The sequence below is a fragment of the Mus musculus genome, chromosome 4, assembly GCF_000001635.26.
Source record: "Mus musculus strain C57BL/6J chromosome 4, GRCm38.p6 C57BL/6J".
Classification (NCBI taxonomy): domain Eukaryota; kingdom Metazoa; phylum Chordata; class Mammalia; order Rodentia; family Muridae; genus Mus; species Mus musculus.
In genome coordinates this window covers 58,267,816-58,275,387 of record NC_000070.6, presented here as the reverse complement: position 1 = coordinate 58,275,387, position 7,572 = coordinate 58,267,816, and the positions used below count along the sequence as shown (strand labels likewise).

The 7,572-nt window shown below is 41.2% G+C and overlaps 1 pseudogene; it reads left to right on the top strand.

The window, feature by feature from the left end:
* Positions 1-7,191: 7,191 nt before the first annotated feature.
* Gm30907 lies at positions 7,192-7,369 on the top strand (annotated as a pseudogene).
* Positions 7,370-7,572: the final 203 nt, after the last annotated feature.

Below are 7,572 nucleotides of genomic sequence, written 5' to 3'. Positions count from 1 at the left end.
ACTGAGGACTACAGAAAGTCATGGAAATTCTGAGTTATGATCATAGCACTCTATGTACAATTATCCTACATACTCAGAATGATAATTTCTGTGGATGTCTGTTTATGAGTGAAGTAACTGTTTTGGCATCAGCCAGGTGAAATCATGATTGGCTGCATTTTTCTGGATTAAGAAATACTTGGAGACTGCACTAAGCTAATGTGACATTTAGTCAATTTTTTTTTATTCTCTCATATTTTCCTTTTGAAAAATATGTTTCAGATTTTAAAATAACAAGAAAAAAAAAACAATGATTTAAGTTACCATGTTTTAAGTATGTTTAAGTATGGCCATAACTTAGGTAATATTATATATATGTGTGTGTGTATATATACATATATGATATATATATATATTTCATATGACATGTAGAAAATATATGTCCAATAATATTTAAAGTACCCTATATACATTCTCATGTATATTTTTATTCTCATTGATGATTACAAATTTTCTTTTAATAAACAGATATAGCATCATCTGTGCACTCATTCGGTTTAAGTTTTGCAATTTAACTGTGAGAAATAAAACTGCCAATATCTGACTTATTTATTTTTAACTCATCTTCTAATTAAAACCTGCAGGTAAATATAGAATTTAGTTACTCAGTCAAAGTCTGTATTTATGAGGCCCTGTGTGTATGTTTCCAAATTTCCTTTCAGGTATTTTCTCCAGTATTCTACCACATGAATTCTACTCACACGGATTCTACCATACTATATTGATAGTTTTATTGATGATACATTAATTGTTGAAGAAAGAACCTGCACTATTTTGTCCTTAATGTGAAATTTAACCTTTTATGAAGTATGCTTGATGCCTGGTGTGTGTTTGACATTAGTAAATGTTGACTGAATGAACCAGAGACCCTTAATAACCATGGAGAGTTTCATTTATAACATAAATATAAGTTCAAGTCTTTTCACTCACAATCTATGTCCTAAAACTTGTAAGACAATTATGATGATTACCTGTGTGGTTAAGGAGGTGGGAATGTTGATTGTTTTTCTTTTCCATATTTTTATTACATTTGAGTGTGTGTCTGTGCCTATGTTTTGTGTGTGTGTGTGTGTGTGTCTGAGGTGTGTGTGTGTCTGAGGGGTGTGTGTGTGTGTTGTGTGTGTGTGTCTGAGGGGTGTGTGTGTTGTGTATGTGTGTCTGTGTCTGAGGGGTGTGTGTGTGTGTGTGTCTGAGGGGTGTGTGTGTTGTGTATGTGTGTCTGTGTCTGAGGGGTGTGTGTGTGTGTGTGTCTGAGGGGTGTGTGTGTGTGTGTTGTATGTGTGTATGTGTTGTGTGTGTGTGTCTGTGGTGTGTGTGTGTGTGTCTGAGGGGTGTGTGTGTATTGTGTATGTGTGTGTGTGTCTGAGGTGTGTGTGTGTGTGTTGTGTGTGTGTCTGTGGTGTGTGTGTGTGTGTTGTGTGTGTGTGTCTGTGGTGTGTGTGTGGCTGTGTCCGTGTCTGTGGTGTGTGTGTCTGAGGGGTGTGTGTGTGTGTTGTGTATGTGTGTGTGTATCTGAGGGGTGTGTGGTTTGTGTGTGTGTGTGTGTGTCTGTGTGGTGTGTGTATGTGTGTGTGTGTGTGTAATGGTGCATGTGCAGAGTTTGAAGGACAACATTCTTTCTTTCTACCACACAGGTCCTACACATTGAACTCAGGCTGTTTGGTTTGACAGCAAGCCTGTTTGTCTTCTGAACCTTCTGATCAGTCAGTCCTCTTTCTAAATTGGATGATCTGTTCTTTGTATAATGCAGATATGTTCCTACTGAGAGAGTGGAAGTAAAAGTGATACAGTTGACATCAGGGCTGGGGAAATAGTTTAGCAATATAGAATTTGCCCTGGATACCCAAAGACCTGAGTTCTATATTTAGGTCTACCATAGACAGTTGCCATCAAAACTAGGTCCACACATAATGATTGAGTACATAACATTATGACATGTAGACCTAGTCGATTCTAAACTGGAAAGAATTCGGTACAAACTTTTTAATATAGTCCCATATCTAATTAAATTGTGTTATAAAATTCTACTAAACCATGAAAACATGGGTAAATATCTTCAGAGGTTAGTACTGATGGTACCCAGCCAAGGAATCTCCCAGGGTAATTGAGATTTATTTTTCAACTGGGCTTCTGATTTCTCTTAAATTTATCATTAGTAGGATGGTGTTAATATGCTCTATTGGTCTCTTCATCAAGTGTTTTTCACCCACTCATATAGTTCATCCTGAAAAGAATGCTAGAAGACAGGGGCTAACACCTCCTCACTTCACAGATGAAAGGACTGAGTTTCTTTCAGTCAAGAAAACCTGGACCTAACACCAATGCTCTCAGCCCTTACCCGTGGATTCTCTCAGTCATGCAACAGATATTTGTTGTGTGCTTACAAATGTGCCGGGCACTGTGCTGGGTCCTAGGAGTCCGGTGGTGCTCAAAACAAGCACGGTGCCTGCTCTCTTTGAGGGTTCAGTAGGAAGAGCAAGGATTAAATACGGAAGCGCAAGTTGAGATAATAGCTATAAAGAGAAATTACAGGGTGCTCTGGGGTGCTCTGAAGGCTCCCTTCCTGAGATACGACAACCAGCAAAGGTTGCTCTGGGAGAGTGATAATTAAGCTAAGAGTTGATGGATTAGCCTAAGTCGATGAAAACCTGGGGAAGAATGTAGGAGGTTCTGAGAAGAGCATGGCCGAGTGTTTTCTAATCCTTTGACAAGCTTTCACAGTGAGATCTATCTTAGCCCCGGGTCATTAAAGATCAATTTCTCTGTGTCCCCCTCTTCTGACTTTATATTCACTACATCTGCTTTTAGGGACGGATATTTGCTTTCCATTCAGCTTGACAATAAGAAGAATGCGCTGACTGAGCAAGCCTTTGCTGCTTGTGTTTGTTAGGAGAGTCCTTCCTCCTTGCAACTTAGTAAATCCATGTTATAGCAATCTCGAGTACGTTGTCTTCTTGTGAAGTCTGCTCACTGCAATGGTCTAGCTTCTGCATTGTTCCTTCCCAGTTTCCACCAGCCTTCCCTTCAATGCTCCAAATGATTCTGTCTTGACCACCCTCACTTTTCCATGTGCAGCTCTAGAAATGGGTCATATTTCCTTTAAAAGAATGATGTCTTTAAACTGATAATCGATTTAGTGAGCACGCACTCCTTGATTATATTGATGGGGTTTAGTGTAAAGAGAATCCATTTGGAAGACAGTCTGAATGAAATCATGTTCGGAGTATTCGGGGAAGAAAACAGAGACCATCTTGCCTTGGCAGTCATGTGCTGAGTGACTAATGCTGGTGTTCCTTTATGAGACTGTTTTATTATAAAACTGTAGTAAACCGTGCTGGCATGTCCCCACAGCCAGCATGGAAATGAACTTACTCATAATATTTACTTCTTCTCCAGAGTGCCTAAGCAGACCTGAAACATCTGAACTAACAAAAGTCCTCCAACTTATAATATGTCCCAGCTGTTGTGAGGCTTGTGTGCGTGCCTCTGTGTGTGTGTGTGTGTGTGTGTGTGTGTGTGTGTGTGTGTGTGCACCTCGGAGGGGATTTCCTTGTATTTATTCATTTATGTGCCCTTTGCAGTAGGGCAAGCTCCGTCCGACTGGAATTCCATGTGTCTTTCCTGAGCATTTGTTATGTGTAGAACATTGGCTCGTGTCTAAAATGTCTTCCAAGCAGGACGCAGCTGAGAGCCATGAAAGATGAGATTGTATATTGTTTAGGCACAGTGATATGACTGAGTGGTATTTTCACAGTCAACAATTCATTTTTCTGCCAGTACAGAATGCCACATTATTAACAAGCGGGTATTATCTGGTGACTCTCATGAAAAGATACATTTGTATTACTGTTTTCTATTATTAATTGTTTATGAGCAGCTGGTTAACTTTTAATATTACAGAGATAAAAATCATCAGGGGCTCTATTAAATTTGGTTCTTTTTTTTCTTATCATCTTCTCTAAGTTGGGAGAACAAAGCAAGACAGGTCATAAATGTCTCAAATTTGAAAAAAAAATGTAAGGAGTGCAAGAAAAACCCATTATGTGTCTTTCCCACCTTCTTTCTAAACAGGAGCATTTACTCAAGTAACTGAACTTAACTCTGGGGTTACAGCAATGGGCAAGTCTCTGAGCAAGAAACTTGCAGCTTGGCCAAGGAGAAGAGTAATGATATCAACAATTAATACTGAGTGCAGGGCTTGGGGATTCAGTGGTAGAATGCTTGCCTGGCCAAGATCATGAGTTATAACCACAGCACCAGAAAAAGACCAGAACACAAGGGCATAGGTCAGCTGATGGAAGGCTCATCTAGAATACTTAAAAATCTACCTTCTTTATTCAGCTTTACAGAAACAGGGCACAGTGGGGCACATGCGCAATCCTAGCAACAGGAGGTGGAAACAGGAGGATCAGAAGTTCAAAGGCATCCTTGGCTTCCTAATACGTTTGAGGCAATCCTGAGGTCCATGAGACCTTGTCTGGGAAGTAATAGGCAGGTTGTAAGGAGGGAAGAGGGGAGAGAGGACAGTGTCAGAGAGGTGTGCTGAGAACACATGGGAGTCTGAGGATGCTCACACAGATTGGCGTTTGAGCTGAGAAGTCAACTAGGCACATAGGAGGTCAGGAAAAGGAGTATTTGGGGAAGAATCCCAGGAAGTGGATTCCATAGGATGCAGGGATATGAGAGCTATTCTTGCATGATTTTTCTTTCATTTTGTGCCTTTTTGTGGCTGCCAAGTGAAAGCTATATGCCGAAGGGTGCAAAGGAAAAAAATTAAAAGGAACAGACAGAATCACTTTGCATGCCTCATGGGTTATTCTCAGACCTCATGATATCATCTCAGGAGTGGAACACCTGCCTAATATGTATAAACTTCTGGGTTCAATCTCCAACAACAACAACAACAACAAATTAGAAAAGATAGAAGCAAGTTTTTAATTATGTGTAAATAAGTAAACAAAAATCTAAAGTTTCTAATGCAGAAATTCACCACTGCTATAGTGTGTTGTGTGTGTGTGTGTGTGTGTGTGTGTGTGTGCACAGACATGTAGTTTTGCTCCTAAGTCTCCAGGCCCTTCACCCTTCCACTTTCAGGACCTGCTATGGCATCAAGACCCTGTCTATCATTAATGATGCTGCAGCTTCCAGATTCTACTTTCCATGTAACTAAAGCATATCGCATGATCACATGACCAGGATGAGCCAATGAGATTCTTCATGCAAAAACAAAGCAAAATGTTGCTTTAGGGTTCATTCATCATGGCGCATGGCAGCAGCAGCAGAGTCTGAAGGATCAGCCATGGTGACAGGAAGTCACAGGGTCCAGCAGCTCCTGGGCTGAACTTGAAAAAGTGCCTCCCAGCCATGACCTTGTTTTTCACTCAGATTTCTAGTTTACGTATTTAGGCTTGTGGTTGATTTCTAGAGCTTCACACTCTTCTAGAAAATTCCTCATAGCATACATTAGATAGAGCTGGTGTTGGTTGTTGACAGTGAGAATGACAGGCAACAAAAGGGGCGTTTTGGGGGGGTTGTTTTGATTTGAGCTCTACCTGATGCTGTACTTTGTACTGTCCCACAAACAGAGTTTTCATAGGCATAAAAAGTTGTTACCATAACTCCTCACGGCCCAGCACTGGGTTCTCCCAATGTGAAGTTCAAGTGATTGGCATTTAGCTACCAAGTATCATTATTTTATAACACCATGTATTGTGCCCACTCATTGGTCCCAGGTGATCTCCCAACAGCCTCCTGGGCATCAACCATGTTTTGCATTTTTAACTGAGACTTCACAGAAATCTTAAGCTCCACCATTGAGTTTGGTCTCATCATGGCTTACATGCTGGGCCTTGCACTACATCTCACAGCTGAGCCAACTTTAAAATGTGACCTATTTTATGGTGCAGTACAAGCCAAGGCCTCTGAGTCCTTAATATGGGGTGGGTGGGTTGGTTGGTTGGTCTAACATTGAATGTAAGTCAATTGTAGCTTGCACACGTGGGTGTCACGTGGCCTTAGCCAGACCCTGTCAGGGCTCAAAGAGGGTCATGTTTGATTTATGTGTTCTTGATAGCACCTAGCTTTTTATTTGGATTTAGAGATAGCTTTAAACACATCAATCAAATGAGCTGTTTTAAAATCTTTCTTCTCAGCTGTCCCTGGTGCCAGATTGTCTAACAAATAGAGGCATAGACAGATGTAATTTGTGGCTGGTGGAGACAATTCTGTGTCATGCAGCAGGCCAGCTGATGGCACAATCCACAGCCTAGTCCATGCCTGACTCACAGGCAGTAAGTAGACTTCTAACTCATACCCAGATGGACGTTTAACTCCCCCACACATCAAGTAATGAAGGTTTGCCGCAGAAGATTGATGTAAACATTTGTTTGAAACTTGACAGTTGAACTTGGCATTGTATGATAACACACTTTTGCATATCACACTGTTCTTACTGGATTAAAAACTGATGTCTATGGTAACTTGCAAAACAGAACTTGGGCAAAATAATAAGCAGGATATGTGATATCTCATGTATGTACCAGAGACACATAAACAGACACTCCAGTCCCAAACACTTCAATAGGATTACAGTGTTTCTCTCATGATAGCAGGGTGAGAGAATAACCAGGATTTGTGTGCAAATAAAGCTCAGACATAAACATCAGGAATGAGATAGCCCTGGTTTCTAACAGAATTTAAGGATAAATATTTGTTACAGGGCTTATAACTGGCTACTCACTACAGTGCACAAAAAGCTTATTTAAAGTAACTTTTTAAAAAAGAAAATGGAGAAAGACTGTTTTAACAGGAAGAACAGAGGGTAGGAAAACTATAGAGTGACAGGAAATCTCTTTCTCAGAGCTCAGAAAGCAGCAAATACTGACCCTCACTATGGAAATGAGGTTTCTTCGGGTTGTTGCACTTTGGGATATGAAGCACAATGAAGAGCTACTTCTGTGACAAGGAGCCTGGCACTGACCAACTACTAGTGACTAGAGGAATGCCTTATTTCCAATGTTCTTTAGTTTCATCTTGACAAGGAAGTTAAACCCAAAGCACTCATAGCCCCCAGTCTTCCTGGCAGGTCCTGTAGGGTGCCTGTGTGCTTGATTGGCAGGGTCTAGTACAGCCTGAGGGCTCGGTCCTATCCAGATGTGTCAAAGTTTTATTAGGAACACCTGGGTCCCTAGGACACCCTACTGGGTTACCAGGAAATTTGGGTAGGAATGGGTTGGTAACCTTCATACTTTACAAAATCAGCGCTGCTGATAAAAGAAGTGAAACTTTGAAAGGCTGGAGTCCTGCACCTGTCCTGGTCGCTATTAGCTAGCTGCATGGGAACAGCCAAGAGAGCTGTCAGGAGGCCTGTAGACCTAAGCCAGCTGTGCCCCATGGGGATTTAGAGCACAGCTGTGCACGTGCCTAAATTCCATTTCTCAGGTGGCGTAAGTAAATGTCTCTGAAATATGCAGCATGACCTGTGGGTACCACTCTCTGTCTCTCTGCGTATGTAGTGCAGCAGGCGTCAGAACC